The sequence below is a fragment of the Mycteria americana genome, chromosome 4 (assembly GCF_035582795.1).
Source record: "Mycteria americana isolate JAX WOST 10 ecotype Jacksonville Zoo and Gardens chromosome 4, USCA_MyAme_1.0, whole genome shotgun sequence".
Lineage (NCBI taxonomy): Eukaryota > Metazoa > Chordata > Aves > Ciconiiformes > Ciconiidae > Mycteria > Mycteria americana.
In genome coordinates this window covers 88569979-88587670 of record NC_134368.1, presented here as the reverse complement: position 1 = coordinate 88587670, position 17692 = coordinate 88569979, and the positions used below count along the sequence as shown (strand labels likewise).

At 62.8% G+C, this 17692-nt stretch overlaps 1 long non-coding RNA gene across 4 annotated transcripts; it reads right to left on the bottom strand.

Moving 5' to 3' along the window:
- Positions 1 to 5184: 5184 nt before the first annotated feature.
- On the bottom strand, positions 5185 to 10067 carry LOC142409545 (uncharacterized). 4 transcript variants are annotated; one of them, XR_012775686.1, is made up of 3 exons: positions 10030 to 10067; positions 7171 to 7473; positions 5185 to 6874 (listed from the first exon to the last, which is right to left on the bottom strand). It is a non-coding gene; the product is annotated as an uncharacterized LOC142409545 (long non-coding RNA). The 4 variants fall into 4 exon arrangements; XR_012775687.1 differs by lacking the exon at positions 10030 to 10067 and adding an exon at positions 9626 to 9652; XR_012775685.1 differs by lacking the exon at positions 10030 to 10067 and having other exon boundaries at positions 5185 to 6393; positions 6503 to 6874; positions 7171 to 8881.
- Between the last annotated feature and the right edge of the window lie 7625 nt (positions 10068 to 17692).

Genomic DNA, 17692 nt, shown 5'->3' with positions numbered 1-17692 from the left:
GTGCCCGTGGCCGGTGGCATCTGTACGGAGCCGGGGCCGGAGCCGGGGCTGCCGGGTTATATCGCGCTTGTCACTAAAAGCCCCTTCCGGCCGTATTCCTCCCCAAAATGGCTAGCTGGGGGCTTCTCGTCCCGCTCGGGGCTGCTGCTCCGGCCGTGTGCCCGAGGTCCAACCCCTTCTCTCCCCAGGCTCGGGCTCCCCTTTCCCCTGCGCCGGTGGGATTTATCTGGCCAGCCCCGGGCTGGAGGCAGGTGAAGAGGCTTTTCCCAGGAAGCTGCTTTAGGCCGTGCCCACGGAAAAACCCCGGGGCCGTGCGGCGCGGAGAGCAGCCTCCCCTAAGCCGCTCCTGAGTGCTACGCCCCAGTCGAAATAACAAGAACTGAGTAGTCCTGATTGAAACCGATGTAAAAAATGGGTTTGGCTGGTTTTGGTTTTTTTTTTGGACTCGGCATTTACGCCTGACCCCCGGCTTGGTGTGTTTTGCCTTAAGCGCGAGGAAAAGGAGAGAGAAGCGGCAGCGGGAACCAAGACCAGAGATTGAAGCGGCGGATGCGGCCTCTCTTCCTCCGCGTCGGCCTCTCGCGGTGGTAGGACGGACGGGCGTACGCGAAAGGCCGGTTTCTTACCCTGAAAGGGTAGCGTTTATGAGTGTTAATGAGGAAAAAATACTTATTTCCTGACCAAGCTGAACGATTTGAGTCTTACGAGGCACTTGGGAACCGCCTTTTGTTTGCTGGGTTGCGTTGTGGTTGGGGGCTGCAGGAGAGCTTTTCCGTTCTGTTCCATTTCTGTTGCTGTTCTGTTCCACCTGGGCCATCGGGATCAAAACGCCGCCAAAACCGTGATGTCGAGTCTCAGCACCGTCCCTTACACCCCATTAGAGGTGAAGAAAAGCGTTCCAGAGAGAGGCGGTGCCTGCACCCAGACCCCACGCGCGGTGGGGGTCACCCGTGAGCTGCTGCGGGGGGTGCGGGGTTTATTTCCCGTGACCCCCCCCCGTCCCCCCGGTTGTTGCTGACCCCACGACGCCGCTTCTCCCCGGGCAGAGCAGCCCCTCCCGCTCCGCGCCGCCACGCACGCGCGGGTGCCGTCACGGCCTGCAGCCAGCCAGGGGGTGATGTGTGGCGTTGCAGTGACGCCGCTGACGTCGCGGGACGAGCGGGGAGCGGGCGGGCGGCAGGACCCGGGGCGGTGCTATAAAGGGAGGGGGCGGGGCGCGGGGCAGGGGGCGGGGCGATGCCCATAAAGGGAGCGGGCGGGGCGGGGCCAGGCGGGCGGGGGCGGGTGTCCCGGCGCGGGGACGGCTCCCCCGGGTGCCGCGGCCGCGGGGCGCCGGGGAATAAAGCCCCGAGGGCCGGAGCCCGGCGCCCCCGGCCCCGCCCGAGCCGCCCCGGCCCGTTCCCGAGCACCGCCCGGCGCCGCCGGGGCTCCCGGGACCGGCCCCGGCCCCACCCGCGGGGCTCGGGAAGCGGCTCTGGGGCTCCCGGCCGGGCTCGGGGCGCCGAGCAGGGAGCGAGGGCGGCGCTGCCGGGGCCCAAGCCCGGCTCCCGGGGCCGGAGACGCGGTCCCGCGGGTCGGGTCGGGGCTCCGGCGGGGGCCGGGCTCGGGGCTCGGGGCGCCGGGCCGGGCCCGCGGCTCAGCAGAGCCGGAGCCGGGCCTGGGAGCGGGGACCCAGCCCCGCGGGTCGGGGAGCCCAGCCCCGGGCGGGGCTGCGGACGCGTCCCGCGGGCTCGGGCCGTGACAACGGCTGCCGGGGGCTCCAGGCCCGGCTCCGGAACCGAGCCCGAGTCCTGCCCGGTGCGGCTGGAAAGCGGGCTCCGACCCAGAGCCCGAGCCCTGCGGTTTGCAGCTCAAAACCAGAAACTAAGTCCTGGTTTTTGGGGCTTGAAGCCGGGCTCGTTGGGCCAGTTTAGGGCTCCGAGGGACCAAGTGCTGCGTTTTGGGGGCTTGAAGCAGAGACCAAGTCCTGTGAGTTTGGGCTCGGAAGTGGAAACCAAGCCCTGCATTTTGGGGGCTGGAAGCCAGGCTCATTTGGTCAGGTTTGGGGCTCACAAAGAGAGACTAAGTCCTGTGTTTTGGGGGCTCCATACAAGGCTCATGTGGCCAGGGTTAGAGCTTAGTCTCCAAGTAAGTCCTGCGTTTTGGGGGTCTTGAAACCAGGCTTAGTTGGCCAATTTGGGGGCTCAGGAACAGAGACTAAGAAGTCCTGCGTTTTGGGGGCTCCAAACAAGGCTCACGTGGCCAGGGTTAGGGCTCCAAAGTGGAAACTAAGTCCTGCGTTTTGGGGGCTTGAGACCAGGCTCATTTGGTCAGGTTTAGGGCTCACAAAGGGAGACTAAGTGCTATGTTTTGGGGGCTTGAAACCAGGCTCATTTGGCCAGTTTTGGGGCTCAGAAAGAGAGACTAAGTCCTGCATTTTGGGGGCTCCAAACAAGGCTCATTTGGCCAGGTTTAGAGCTTAGAAACAGACTAAGTTCTGTGTTTTGGGGGCTTGAAACCAGGCTCATCTGGCCAGCTTTAGAGGGCACAAAGACCTGCATTTTGAGGGCTCCAAACAAGGCTCACCTGGCCAGATTTAGGGCTCAGAACTGGAGACCAGGTCCTGCGTTTGGGGTTTGAAACCAGGCTCACCTGGCCAGCTTTAGAGCCCACAAAGTCCTGCATTTTGGGGGCTCCAAACCAGGCTCACCTGGCCAGCTTGAGGGCTCAGAGCCCAAGTCCTGTGTTTTGGAGCCCTGAGGCCGGGCTCATCGGGCCCGTGTGAGAGCCGAGAAAGGAGGAAGGGAGCCCAAGTCCTGCATTTCGGGCTCAAAACCAGGCTCACCCGGCCCGGTCCAGGGCTCACCCCGGTGCTCGGGGCACAGCGAGGGAGCCCCGCGGCTGTTCCCGGGCCCCCCCGGGCCGCGGCTGCGGGGGCAGGGCCGGCAGCCCCTCTCTGGCCCCGGGAGCGGCAGGCCGGGCTGCCCCGGCCGGGTGGGAGAGGGCCGGGCCCGCGGCAGAGGGAGCCCGTCGCGGCCCCCGCCGTTTCCAGCCTTTGTTCAGCGCCTGCGGCAGCCGCCGCCTCCTTCCGTGCCCCGGCCGAGGCCCGGCCGCCCGCGGCCGAAGCGGGACCGTGCCCGGAGCCCCGGCGGGGCAGCCCCAGCCCCGCGCAGGCGGCAGCCGCGGGCAGCGCGGGACTTCGGTTCCCGGTCCCCGCCCGAGGTCCGGCTCCGGGGCCCAGCTCCTCCTGCCACGGCGCCGGGACGGAGGCGGCGAGGCCGGGCTCCGGTAAGACACGGTGGACACAGGCCGGGACTCCGCCGCCGGCACCGCCAGGACCGCGCGCCCGCGAGGCGAGGCCCGGAAGCGGCCAAATCCCAGCCCCAGCCCCCAGCTCCGCACAGCCCCTGGAGGAGCCCCCGGGCCGCGGCTCCCTCCCCGCGTCCCGGGCCACGGGTCCCGCCCAGAGCCCCCGCCCCGCTCCTCACGTCCGCCTCTGCCGGTGCCGGCGCGGTTCTGGCCGCGGGGGAGAAGGCGCCTGCGCGGGGCGGGGCGCGGAGGGGCGGGGCTTCCGCGCGCCTGCGCGGGGCGCGGCGGTCACAGGTGCGGGGGGCGTGGCCTGGCACAGGTGCGCGGGGCGAGTGGGCGTTGGCCCGGTGCGCCTGCGCGGGGCGGGGCCTGGCACAGGTGCGCGGGGCGGGGCGAGTGGGCGGTGGCTCGGTGCGCCTGCGCGGGGCGGGGCCTGCAAGAGGTGCGCGGGGCGGGGCGAGTGGGCGGTGGCCCCGTGCGCCTGCGCGGGGCGGGGTCTGGCACAGGTGCGCGGGGCGGGTGCGAGCGGGCGGCGCCGCAGGGCGCCTGCGCGGGGCGGGGCCGAGCAGATTTGAGCCCCGCGGCCGCCGCCCGCGCGCGCTGCTCGTTGTGCTGCGGCGGGGCCGGGGAGCGGGGCCGGGGGCCGTGAGGCCGGGGCCGAGCAGCGGCCGGGGTCGGTGGTGGTGAAGGGGCTGCCGGGGGTTCTCGGGGCGGAGGCGGGGGGCGAGTGCCGCTGCCCGGGCGGCCGCGCTGCCGGGGGCTCCGCGGAGGAGCGGGCGGGGCTCGGGGCGCCGGGGAATAAAGCCCGCAGGGCCGCAGCCCGGCGCCCCGCGGCCACACGGGGCCGGGTCCCCCGGGTCAGTGCCGAGCACCGACCGACCCCACTGGGGCTCCCGGGCCCGTCCCGACAGCACACGCGGGGCTGGGGGTTCGGGGCTCGGGGCTCGGCCGGGTGTCGGGGAGGCGAGAGCCGGTTCCCGGGGCCGGGGCTCAGCAGCACGGAGCGAGCCGGGCGCTTCCCCGGGCCGAGAAGGGGGCCTTGGGGCCGGGGCTGGGCGAGGGGCTGCCGGGGCTGGGCCGGGGAGCGAGTCCCGTGTGTTTGGGCTCAGAAACGCAGCCCCAGTTGGGTGTTTCTGGGGCCAAACCCGGGGCCGGGGGGGCTGCGGCTGGGGGGGAGGCGGGGGGCGTTGGGGGGAGGGAGTGGGGGGCGTTGGGGGGAGGGAGGGGGGGAATTGGGGGGAGGGAGGGGGGTGGGCAGGGTGCGTGGACCCCCGCCGGAGGTGGGGGTCCGGTCGCGTTGGTCCCCGAAGCTGGGGAGGCCGGCATGCACCAGGCCGAATTAAACGCTTGAGATAGTCTCTGGGGCGAAAGGCGCTTTCCAGCCCCTCTGCGTGCGTCCAACTCTTTATTCAAGGTGTGTGCCACCCCCCGGATGGTTACTGAACAATAAACACCAACTAATTAGTCAATGTGTGTACAGTTATGACATTTAATATTCATATACACGTTGTGACAGTGATTGATTTACGACCTCCTCAAAGGCTGAGGTCATTCTAACAAGCACAAGCTGCAGTGGGCTGGAGATGAAACCGAGGATGAGCTGGACTCGACAAAACGGGTGCAGAACCCAGGGCCTGGAGCTGAAACCAGCCAGGGCCACCCAGCAGCTGGGCCTGGAGCCGTGCAGTCCCCGCAGCATCTCCGGGCCGGTGTTGGCCTCGGCACAGGCAGCCCAGCTTCTTCCTGCGGCTCCGCATCCCTCGTGTGTCCCTGGGGCTCCTCCGTCTGTCTGTCCGTCCCTGCGCAGGAAGAGACATGGGACAATCAATCGGCTCCTGGCAGCACGGCCCAAAGAGCCCCCGGAGCTGCTGCCCTGCAAACCCTGCTGCTCCCTGGGCACCTGTGATGGGAGGGAGAAACGGGGACAGGACACCAGAAACGTCCCATTTCTCCCCGGAAGGGTGGGCGAGAGCCAGGATCTGGCTGAACCCCCCTGCGCAGCGGCAGCAGCAGCGACACAGACCAACTCCGGCAGCCCCAGGCCGGGGACGGACCCCAACAGCACCCACTCCCACCTCCCAAATGCCCCTCGCAGCCACGGCCCCCTGAAAACAGCCCTGGCTCAGGGTGGGCCGCAGGGACGGGAACCAAGGGGCTCCCCAGGGCCTGGCCTCTGGCCACGGGGGGACCCTGCCCGGGCGGGTGCGGGCCCTGGCCCTGCGGTGCTGAGCTCCCGTGAGCCCCAAGGGCTTGGCCCGCGACCCTGGGGACCCTGGTGCCTCCTGCGGCACCCGGAGATCCCCGGTCCCACTGCGCAGCTCCGCTCGGCCGCTGTATCGGGGCGCTCACCTCACCAGGCACGTCCCCGCCACCGTGCTCCTCGCCCAGGCACCGGCATGAGCCTTCCCCGCGCGTCGGCACAGCCACGCAGCGTCGCCTGTGCCGCCAACACCTCCCGAGGGACCAGCGGCACTGGGAAAGCCGTCGCTCCCCGTGCCCGGCCAGGCCGGCTTCACCATCTCACCGACGGGGCTGCAGGAGCCGGTGCGGATCCCCGGAGCGGCCTCTGCTCCCACCGCAGCACGTTTTGAGCTGAAAAATAGGTTTTTAAGTGAAACAATGGCTTCACAGGGAGCCCAGAGCCACCCCCAAACACACTGCTGTGGGATGCCCGGGGAGCTGCCCATGCCCAGGGAGCCCCGGTGCAATCGCGTCTCCCTGCGTGCCCGCAGCATCGGAGGAGCCCGGCCGTCCCCGACCTCGTCGGTGTGGCCGTGGTGCTGGCTCCCCGGAGGCAGCGAAACCCGTCCCCACAGGCAAACCCTGCTTTACGGGGCGCGCTCGTACTCAGGCGCGCGAGGTCTGCCGGTGGGCGCGCAAAGGCCCCTCCGCAGCTTCTCCGTGGCCGCAGCGAGGGGCAGGAGCTGCCAGGCTCCCCGCAGCCCCTCTGCAGCGCGTTCGGAGGAGGACAGGAGCCCCTCTTCTCGGGGACGGGACCGGGAAGGAGATGCGGAGCGCGGAGCCCGTACGGCCGTTGCTAGTTCATGGTTCGAGCAGGGGTTGATCCCGCGGCTGAAACCGGCCCGAGCCGAGCCAGGACAGGGGCTGGGACGCAAAGTCCAGAATCACAAGAGGAAACGCTTCTTTGTGCGCGTGAGGCGTCCCAGCCAAACTGGAGCACCCCCACATGTGGGTTCACCCGGGGTTCTCGCACCCTTCAAACGCTCAGGTCCAACACGTTGGACTAATCGCTGGCACCCACGCTGCCCATTACTGATCACAGGAAACCTTGGCAAAGCGACTCTGCTTCTGCAGCCTTCGTGCTGCTTGTCTGTTGGTCCAGACCCCCCTGGAGCCCGTCTTGCCAGAGTCACTTCTCTGGGACGCCAGCCGCCGCCGAGAGGGTTTCCCAGCCGCGTGGGAGGGGCTGGGATGCCGGCGTTACCTTGGATCCCCGGGGGTGTCCTTTGTCCTTCAGGGACAGCTCTCAGCTTCCACGAAGCAAAGTGCTTATGCCCAGGGCCGGGCCCTCCTTCAGTTTCTCCAGTAAAACCGCACCAGCTGCTCACGCTGCGTAGAATGGGAACTCGTACAGATTAGCAAAGTTCATAGGCTTTCATACGATAAAGAGCGACTGATGCCATCGTTAGGGAAGGGCGTTTTCCCAACGCCCCCGGGCAGGGGGGCAGGCGCAGCACACGCCGCTGCCTGGAGCAGCCCCCGGGGCTCCCCGAGGCCTCTCGGAGCGAGTCCCGCAGGGAGGCGTCAGCCCCCGGGATTCGGCCGAGGGGTCTGCGGTAGCCCCAGACCCCCAGGAGCTCCACTCCTCTCTCCCGCGCCCCGAGCAAAGTCACCGCAGCCGCCACCAAAGTCCCCGCTCACCGTGGTGGGATCAGCCGCAGCGTCAGCCGGTTCCCCCGAGCCGTGGCTGCCCCGACGTCCCTGCGAGCCAGCGGCCCTCGTGCCCGGCTCGCAGCAGAGCCCCGCGGAGCTGCCAGAGCGCAGGCAGCGCGGCGATGGCAGCTCCCGCAGCCAGGAAACATCGCGGCCAGCAGCCAGCGTCACGTCTGCCCACAGTCACTCGTGGGCTCCTGGCAAAAACGCAGCAGCTGAGAGACTGTGGGGTCAGGCACGTGGATGGGAAGCGCTTGCAGAGGGTCGGGAAACAATAAAATGTTGTGTTTTCTGGGGGGGGAGAAGAAAAGCGTGGTAAAAAATTCAAGGCACAAATACAACTGCTGTGCAAAGTCAAAACTCCAACCTTCAGTGTTAAGTTTTAACTTTACACCTTAACCGTAACGCGTGGCTAGCAAGCACGCACAGGGGACTGGTAAACAGCTGCTTAAGCACATCAGCTAATAAACTGTTAACCAAAAGGAGACAAGAATGCATTTAATTACACCCTTGGTCTCATCAGAAACCCCTCCAGAAAGGCTGTTCTTGTTCGGGTGACCTGAAAAACCACTGCAGCAGTTCTGGTCCCAGCCCCGCTGCCCCAGCAGCGCAGGGGACCTGACCCCCCCCAGCCCCAGCCCCAGCCCCAGCCCTGCTGGGAGCCGGCTGCAGCTCTTGGGTTTTTAAAGGAAGAAACAAAACTCCTTCTTCAAAGTAACCGCCCACACCTGAAGCTGAGAACCAGAAGAAACTGTGGACAAACCCAGGCAACAGAAGACAGGTGGAGCCATTTCAGGTGCCTCAGCTCTTGGTGGCTCTCCTCCTGCCTCCTGTTACCATGGTCAGGCAGTACCGAGCGCCCCTGCTTCCCCTCTTTGGAGACCCCCAGGAGATTCTGACATCCATCAGTCATCCAGGCTGTGGGCTGGGATGCCAAGACCATGCCCTGGTGTCCAAGGAACGCCCTGCCTGCGCAGCCCAAACCGTCCTGGCCTGTCCGGGGCTGGAAGTGGCTGCAACCCAGAGCGATCAAGATAAAATGTCTCATTTTGGGATCTTGGCAAATCCAGCAGTGCGTGCATTACGCAGGGTCCATGAAATCCGCACCAAAAATGCGTTAACTCCACCCAAGCAGACCTCAGACACAGCTCCCAGCATCGCTGCAGAGCCCGCGCCCACCCGCATCTGCCAGCCCCCGAGAGCCCTCGCAGCACGGCAGCACCCGCAGTCGTGGCCCCCACCCCAAAGCCCCCCGTCCCCTGGGCCCGCACGGGGGACGCCCGTGTCCTGGCCGCTTTGGCCCCCGCTGGGGACGTGCAAGGGCAGTGGCTTTGGGAACAAGAAAAACAGCAGCGGTGCCGATGGGAACCGAACGTGACGGTGAAGCAGCACCCACACGGCCCCGTGGCAGCAGTACCCGAAACCCTGCCCCGAGAGCCGGGTGTGCGGGTGACGGTGCCGTAACACACCTGGGACGCAGCCTGAAAAGCAGAGGAGCAGCAAAGGGGTTCGTCCTGCTGACGCGCAGCGTGAAGGGCCCCGTGCCCCAAAGGGGACAGGACCTGCCGCCCGCCCCACATACGAGTTGCTACCGACCCCCAGAAACGCGGTGCAGTACAGGGATAGGTGTTGCGTCCCCGCGTGCAGTTTGGGGATCCCACCAGAACACAGACCCCTGTGCCGATGGGCCTGTGCAGCGTCTCTCCTGCCGACGCAGGAAGGGCGAAGCGCGAGCGGTGCCCGCGCACGTCACGTCACGTCACGTCACGCCTCGCCCACGGGATCGCCCCGGTTGTACAACACGTAAAACAAGGGACCAGGACGAGCAGAGCGCCGGGAGATGGAACTCCTCGGTACTTCCCAACACGCGCAGCCAGGAACAAGAGCAGGGCTCAGCACCGGCCGGGAAGCTCCCTGCTACCAAGAGCAGCAGCAGCAGCTCCCGGGATGAGAAGTGGGGCACAAGCCCCCCCGGCCACCGCCACGAGGGGGTTCAGATGGGACGGTCACCCACAGCCGCCCCGCGGGCCTCGCACCCAGGGTCGCTCCCCGTGCACCCTCCCCGCGAGCGGCGTCTGTGCGGGGGGACCCGCGCCCCGGCTGAGCCCCACGGGGCCGCTCGGGGACGGAGCTGCCCCCACCCGCCGCCCCGCCCCGGGGGCACCCAGCACCCCCAACACCCCCAGCCCCGGGCCCCACCGCCCCCACGCTCCAAGCCGGGGGGCCCAACCACCGCCAACGCCGGGCACCCCCTCAGACCCCGCCCGGGCCCCGACACCCCCAGAAGCCGCGGCCGGGCCCAACCACCCCCCGGCCCTGACCGGGCCCGGGGTTCGCCAGGGGAACGGCGGGGCCCCCAGGTCACCCGGAGACGGGCCCCGAGGGCCCGGGCACGGCACGGACCCCTCCGCCGGTCAGGGACTCCTCCACGCCAGTCAGGGACCCCTCCCGCCGGTCAGGTTCCCCCCCGGCAGTCAGGGACCCCCCCCCGCCGGTCAGGGACCCCCCCCGGCAGTCAGGGACCACCCCCCGCCGGTCCGGGCCCCCTCCGGCAGTCAGGGACCCCTCCCGCCGGTCAGGGCCCCCCCCCTGCCGGTCAGGGACCCCCCTCGCCAGTCAGGGACTCCTCCACGCCAGTCAGGCTCCCCCCCGCCGGTCAGGCACCCCCCCCCGCCGGTCAGGGACCCCCCCCCCGCCATTCAGAGACCCCCTCTCGGCAGTCAGGGACCCCCCCGCCGGTCAGGGACCCCCCCCCGGCAGTCAGGGACCCTCCCCCAGCAGTCAGGGACCCCCCCGCCGGTCAGGGCCCCCTCTCGCCCCTCAGGGCCCCCCCGGCCCCGCCGCTACCCGCGCCCGCCGCCGCGTCCCGCGCTGCTCCCGCCGCACAGGCGCCCCCTGCCGGTGGCAAGCAGTACTGCGCCCCGGGGCTGCTTGAAGCCTCGGGGGCCGGCACGCCCCTGCCGAGCGGGGGCGGCCCCACCCGCAACGACCAATCAGCGGTGCCGGCGCCTCGGGGGAACGGCCAATAGGGAGGCGGGGCGGGAGCAGCCCCGCCCGCTGGCGCCGCCTAGCGGAGGGAAGGCAGCACCGCCGCCCCGGGAGCCGGCGCTGGGTCGCCCCGCGGCGGGGGCGGTGCCGGCGCGGCCGGTGGCCCCGGGCTCCTTGGCTCCGGTAGCGTGACTGCCATCAGTAGTTCCGTTTCCCGAAGGCGGCGAGGGCCTGAACACCCTGAACGTCCCCCCTTCCTTCTCTTCCCCGGTTTCTGTACTGGGCACGAGGCCGTATGGTACGGGATAGCCCTTGGGCCAGTGTGGGTGAACGATCCGGGCTGTGCCCCCTCCCAGCTGCTTCTGCACCTGGCAGAGCACAGGGAGCTGGGAAGGCCTTGACCAGTGCAGCACCAACTAAAACATCCCTGTATTACCGACACTGCTTCCAGCCCAAATCCAAAACACAGCCCCATACCAGCCACTGCAAAGAAAATTAACTCTGTCTCAGCCGAAACCAGGGCAGTACAGCATAATGTCACGTTTGGGTAACGACGCCAGATGCTGAGGGTCTCAAGTGTCTCAGATCAAACTCCTCTGCTGTCCTGCCGTCGCACTACATCTCACATCCTAAACGCACGTGGGTCTGCACTGCTGAGCCCGCCTAAGCTTCTGAACTCAGTTTCTAGAAGTAATGCTTCCCTCATTTCTTCCCCCCCCTAAAAAAGTCCGTACTCCCCAGACACCAGCAAAGTCATCCCAGGCCCATTTTCCTCCCAACCCTGCCTCTGACTCGAAATAAATCTCCACTTACAGGTATTGGCACTGGCTATAGAAAATTAGCGTAGCCAAGAATAGTTTCCTTTTAAATGCTCATCCTGTAAAAGGTGGAGAGAAAGGGCAGTTGTGCCGCACCGGGAGGAAGGAGAGCGTGAAGCGCAAAAGCTGGCCGTTTCAGTTTTTGAAATGCCGTTCAAGAACCCTTCTCCAGTGTTCGCTCCGTTCTTGCCTGCACAGGTCAGAGCGCAGTTGCTCACACCCAGCCCGTGTCACCGCGTCAGGACGGCTGCCCAGGAGTCTCACTGGCTTCACTGAGGGTTCAGGATTCACAAGGGAGCATTTCTTCCTGGCTGAAAAAATCCCATATTAGAAATATTTGGGGGTACTTTTTGCTTATGTTTTTCCCATGAAAAAGCTTGCTAATTTCCTACCGAAATTTGCTCATTGCCAGCTTATACCCGTGGGTACCCCTGCAGTACTTTCTCGTAGCTAAACAGGTTGGGTTTGCTTCCTGGCATTTACTTCTGCGATTCAAGAACAGCGAAAACCGAGATCCTGCCTCGGCACGTGCTGCACGGGCTGCACAACGGGGAGCTCTTTGCAGTTTCTCTCCTACAAAGGGCGTCCTCTTCCCCTCCTTCAGCAGCATCTCTCTGAATGTGTTTTAAATTAACCTTTCCCGAGCCTGTGGGCTTTGGCTAATGCAGGCTATTCCGGGTGAAGGCTAGCTAATACTCCTTTCAACACCACCACCTCCATCAGAAAGACTTCACGTCGTGCTGTCCTAAGATCCCACCGAGTTCCTACCTCGCGCTTCCTTTCCTTGCGTTACTAAACCCAGAGCTTCCTCCTTCCCTGGTATTTCTCACTGGCAGCTCCCAGACGTAACGGCCAGAAATCACTGCTGCCACGGAAATCACGGCCTGACACGCAGCATGAGGTTTGATTCCGTGTTCGTTCCCTCACCTGCCGAGGCCGTCCCGCCCTCTCAGCCAGCCCTCGCGCGGCGCGTGACGATGGCGCGCGTGCCCGCGACGCCGCGCTTGAGAGGACAGGGAACCCCCTCGAATAGGTGCGGCGGCAGACAGAAAGCAGGCAAGCTGCAGCTCGCACACACGCACATTATTCGAAGATAAAAACAAAAGCGCTCGCCCTGAGCTGGATGTATGTTGGGAACGATTGCTCCGGAATACAGAGGAGAGGGGATCGCCGTCCTCGGAGGCTATCGCAAGCGTCTACGACGACATCCCACGCAGCAGCAACGTCACGGTCTGCGTCAGGACCTACGAGAACAAAACCAAGCCTATAACCGCAAGCCCTGTTCATCTCCTGCACAGCAACTTCCCCTTCAACAACTAAAAGACTTCCAAATTAGGAGAAGAGATTGGACCACAAGCTAGCCCCCGCAGTGCATCCACACCTTCTGAGCCGTTCGGAGGAAAAGAAGGCAAATATTCACGCCGTCGCAAGCGTGAGCGACTCGCCGGGACACAAACCTGAATCCCGCTCTGCTGGCTGCAGACTCCCGTAGCCGAGGCAGCCGCACATCTCGGCGCAGGCACACGCACAGAAACAGCACTTCCAGCCCAGCGGGGACATTTCCATTTCTTCCTGGCAGAAAAAGCTTCTTTTGAAGGAGGCGTTTCAAATTTCAGATGGTTTTTTTTTTGTCCTTCGTCAGCCCGGACGGGACCGTTACAAGCCTCATGACGTATTCTGAGGCGTAGAACAAAATATACGTCCCTAATCTCAGCGTGAGATTGATGCACCCACCCCTGCGCAGAACGCACAGCGACCTCCTCGCTTCTGCTGCAGCCGTCCACGCCGCTGGCCGCAAATCGTGGCGGCCTGGTACTTAACGTGCTTGGGATGGGTCTGGGATCTGGAGAAGCTGAAAACGTTTCTCCCTTGTCTGTCTGTCCCCACATTGCCTATTTGAAATGGGTCTTTCTAATTTCCCCTGCTGTTGATGGATTGGAAGGGCAGCGGGCAAATCAAGCGGTACGCGCGCCGTTCACGGTCTGCGCCCGTCAGCTCTTTTCCTACTATGGTGAGAAAAAAAAGGACGGAACCGACCGCAGAGTCAGATCTAACGACGTGGATCACGAAGACCGCTGCGCGTAGGGTACCTGGACGGCACGCACACCGCACGCGCGCTTCTCGCCGCTCGCCCGCACCGCGCGTCACTGCGGAGAAGGCGCCTCGACGCGTCCTTAGCTGAGATGACGTTCCTGCCTCGCCCCCGGCTCCCAAGGACGCCGGCAGCCTTGCTGGAAGCCAGCAGCCGAGGTGTCAGCGGGACGTCAGAGCTGCTGGGTTCCAGCTGCTGGTAGAGGCACCCGGAGCACCCACCAGGTCCCCATCACCCCGACGGCCGCACCTGGAGCCCCCACACCCCCACGCCCTTCCCCATTGGCCCCAGGGCTGCATTTAAGCTCGGGGCAGGGGGCTGCTTCCTCCCTTCTGGGGTAGCTGTGGTGCGAGTCCTCTTTTTTTCTGTTGGTCTTGCTGGTTTTTTGCCGTCTTTCTCTTCAGAGTGCCTTTGACTTCTGCGTAGGTAGGGTGAGGCTGTGTATGGGGGGCTCTGGGTTCCTGCTGCTGTTAGGTTTGGGTTTGTTGGTCTCCCGGTTTTATTGTAATCTGAGTGCGTTACTGGAGCTGGTGGCAGAATGTGACTTAGTGTTTGGGGTTTTGACTTCTGCTGGGTGATAAAATACGGCTGGAGCATGTTCTCTTTCAAGCACACCCTGTTAGGCAGGGTTGATTCATGGGGGAGGGTCTGGTTTTTTCACTTTTAAGGTTTCTCTTTTGCAGAACGAAGGGCTGTTAACATCCCAGGCGTGACCCTTACTGTCTTGAAAAAAATCTGTTTGAAATAGATATTTAACTGGATTTTTAAAAACGGGGCTCCCGCTTTCATTGGAAGAGCGTGGGTTGCAGAGAAACTGAGGGAGAGGAAGGGGAAAGACTCGTTATGGTAAAGGCCGTGCGAGAGACTTCAGATTCTTGTCTGCCCACCTCCGTGTGCGGGGACTTTAACGAGCCTGTAAGAACACAGCCCCACGGCAAACCCTGCCCTGCTGCTGGCTTCTGAAAAGGCAGAAGGCACCGGGCGTACCCCGGTGACGCAGCCGGGCCAAACGCTGGGGCTGGCTGTAGCTCCGGCAGAGCTCCTTGCTCTCCTCCTCTCTGGCAAGGTGACTGTGACCTGCTTAAGCCTGGTTCGGGCCCCAGGGCTGTTTTGGTAGCCCGTACCCCCGGGGAGGTGCTGTGGGGACCCCCTGAGAGCAGGGACGCTCTCTCCGGGTGAAGTCGGAGCCCTGGGGCTTCTCTTGGTGCTCGGGACGTGGAGGTGTGAGCTGGGCCTGGAGCACCCCGGGGGTTTCTGGGACTCCCCCCCTCCCTCCCTCCCTCCCCCCTTGAGCCAGGTGAGGGGGCAGAGGGCCCCCAGGGCTCCTGGTGGGGTGAGCATTGCCACCTCTGGTGTGGGGCCCGGGGGGGAGCTGGGTTTTGGGGAGGCAGAGAGAGGCGAGGCAAAGCCCGTAGCCTGGGCACAAGGGCCGGCGGGGTTAACCTGGGCTGTGCAGGCTGTTCTCTCCCCCCGGTTCCCGCTGTGGATTTCCGAGCTACCCTCGCCTTCTCTGCGGAGAGGCTCGGTCTAAAGGCCGCGGCTCCGCGCGCAGGACGAGAGCCTGCCGGTCGCACGCCGTGCTGGGGAGCGCTGGGGAGGGCCCTGGGGAGGGCCCTGCAAGTGGGGGTACTGGTGTGAGTGGGGTGGGGGCTGCTTTTAACTGGGGTTGGGCTGTTCCCCCCTCCCTGCTGGCGCTGGGAGCCCAGGCAGAACTGCAGGAGCTTCCCAGCAGCGGGCTGGGCTGTGGGGTGGGGTGCTGGCCCTGCTGCTCCCAGGTGGGGCTGCCCCAGCTACTCCAGGGGTATTTTTACCTTTGGCTGCTGCTTTCACACAACTGAGGTATCGCTCGGCCAGTGAAGCCCCGCTGATCTGAGGTGGCAGCTGGCTTCCAGCCCGTGTTTCACTTCAGACTGACCAGGGAGCGTGGCTGGATGGCCAAGGGACCGCTTTGGTCCTGGCTCCAGACAAGACAACGAGCGCGATGGTCAAAGAAACACCGAGGTAACTTCTCTTTCTATAAAGTTCTCCTCTCCCTACACTACTGGTACTGATTGCTGTACTGGGGAGCAGGCAGCTGTAAAGCCTTCACCACCCTGAGCTGCTAAGGCCTTTTACTGAAAACCGTGTGCTCCTCATCTCCCTGGCTCTCCCGCTCTCCCAAACATCCCCCCCGATTCCTTCTGGCAGACAGTGTCAGACTTGGGGCACGTAAAGCAGCTCTGCCTCGCTGCGTGGGAAAAGCTGGTCTTAACTGGGAAACGGCGCTTATAGAGGGGTGTGAATGTGCTAGGACTCAAACACCAAGATGTATAGCTGCTGTTGTACAAGTTAACTATAGTTAAATAACTATAGAGTTAATACCTGCCTGGGCTGCCTCTTGGTGTTCCTCAGGGTCCTAATCTTAAGAAACCCATGACAAGGAGGAGATCAGCAAAGCATCAGCCGAGGACTTTTAAGCCTTTGTTATTTGTATCTGTTCGCATATTGATATCAAAGGCATCCATTCAGTTAAATGAAGAGACTTGTAATGTTTCCTGCCCTCAGCTTTGTGTTAATTAATCCTCGTGGTGTATTTCAGCCTTTGGCACCTTCAGCTGATGGGTGCCCAGGGAAAGGTGTCCTTTTGCTGTTGTCATTGGGGAGATTCTGACAATTGCTTTGAGCTGCATTGGGACGCAAGCTAGATCCTTCCCTACTTAGTTTTTCAGTGACAAACCAGAGAAAGGCCGTCTCCATTATTTACTCAACGGTTATGGCCCTGCATTGCACGAGGGATGCTTAAGCTCAGGTTCCTGGCCTGCATGGAGAAGAGCCAAACCTCCTACCTCTGCCTTCCAGCTCCCTGTGCAAGTGCTCCCACCCCAGCCCTGAAACGGGCACGCTGCTGTGCTTGTCTGCCTCCATCACGGAGTGCGTGACTATTGACGCAGAGCGGTTTGGTCCCAAGAGGAGACTGGGACGGTGCCTCCAACAGCAGGTCGCAGAATGGCGTGCCCACACCCGTACGTCTCCAACCCCGCGCAAACAAAAATCGTGTCTGATTGTACCAGAAGAACTGCGGTGCTGGACGCGCAGATGTATTTCAAACCGCAGCGATAGCTTTGCGAGGCATTGCACTTCAGTTCTGCGTAGGGGCCGGCACAGGCCAGCCTGCCATGCTTGCCCTCCTTAAAGTCATGATGCCTCATCAGTGAAACGCTTCTACTGAAGGATGAATGGTTGCACAGTAAAATTCCCTCTTCTCTTCCCTGCTTTTAAGTGCTGCCTTAAGTAGTTAGGGCAGAATTTTTTTAAAAAAAATGTATTGCTGCTCTTTAGAAGGGATTTCTTTGCATAAGTACTTGCTGTACACGTTTTGAAGAAATACTCTTGTTTAGTTTCCGACTGCCAGCGTGCAGGACAATTCTACCATTCTAATGAGCCACAAAACAGTGGCTCAAAGACTACAAAACCCAGCATCAACAGCTCCCATGACACTTCTCCACGTGTCTACCTTCAAGCCCTTCTGCCTGCCCAGTATTTTGTTTATCTTCTAGAAAGCTAAAAAAGGCTATGGAACCTTTCAGAGCATTAGAAAAATTGTGCTGCTTAACAAAGGGGAAGCAGAATGCCTTCAGTAGATCTACTTTTGGCGACCTGCAGCATGTCTAATTCACGTGTTTTTGAGAGCATTCTTTCTCGTGCATCGCGCGGTCAGGCTCCTTTTAACCGTCACAGCTACTGCTCCTTGCTGAATTCCACCTCGTGTCGGAAAACCAAGCAGCTCCTAAGATCTAGCACTGTATCACAGCTGAGCAACCAACTGAGGTGGGTCACTGGCAGTCTCGGTGGTCTTCCAAGTATCCCTGATGTTTAGATGCCTCGAACTGTCTTCAGAAACTTCTTCCATCGTGCTGTGACCTGGAGATAAGGAGAAAGTCCCTGCAGGTGACCAACAGAAGCAGACCTTAGCTGGGCCCCCCTCAGGTGCTGGAAACTAGTTAATCTTCCCAGGTTCTTAAATATACTCCCTGTAGGTATTTTTAAGTCTTTAAAGGGTAATTTGGTTCAGCTCTCACAGAACCCTTTAATCCACAGGTTCTCCAGGGTCTCAAGAGACAGTCTGAAAATCACCAACACAAAGACTGGCAATGAAGGCATGGAAATGGAAACGGCCCCACCAGAGTTACAAGTGCACGTATCTGCGCTATATTCTACAGGCAGCCCCGAGGCCAAGCAGAGGATGAGAAATAAAGTCTGCAAACAGAAGCAGAAGGCCGGGCATGCTGCTGATCCCTGTTGTTATGTGTAAAGGTGCTCTGCTGTATCCCAACTCCTGTTCAGAGTAAGTTTTCAGTAAGGTTAGATTTAGGGAATGCTGTCTGTGGAGGCTTTTGCAAGTTGGTGTGTTCAGGCAGCTGCTAGGAGACCGAAAAGAAAGCAAAGCTGTCCGTTATTCACCTAGAACAAAGAGATTACCTGTCACTAATCTGCTTGCCAAACCATTTCTGAATTAATTTAATAAATCATCTTCCTAATTGACTAAAATGTGTTACTTCACAGTATTTACTTTTGATCAAAGCCAAAAGAATATCCCTATGTCACTGTAGAAGAAAGCTAAGCTCCCTAAGCC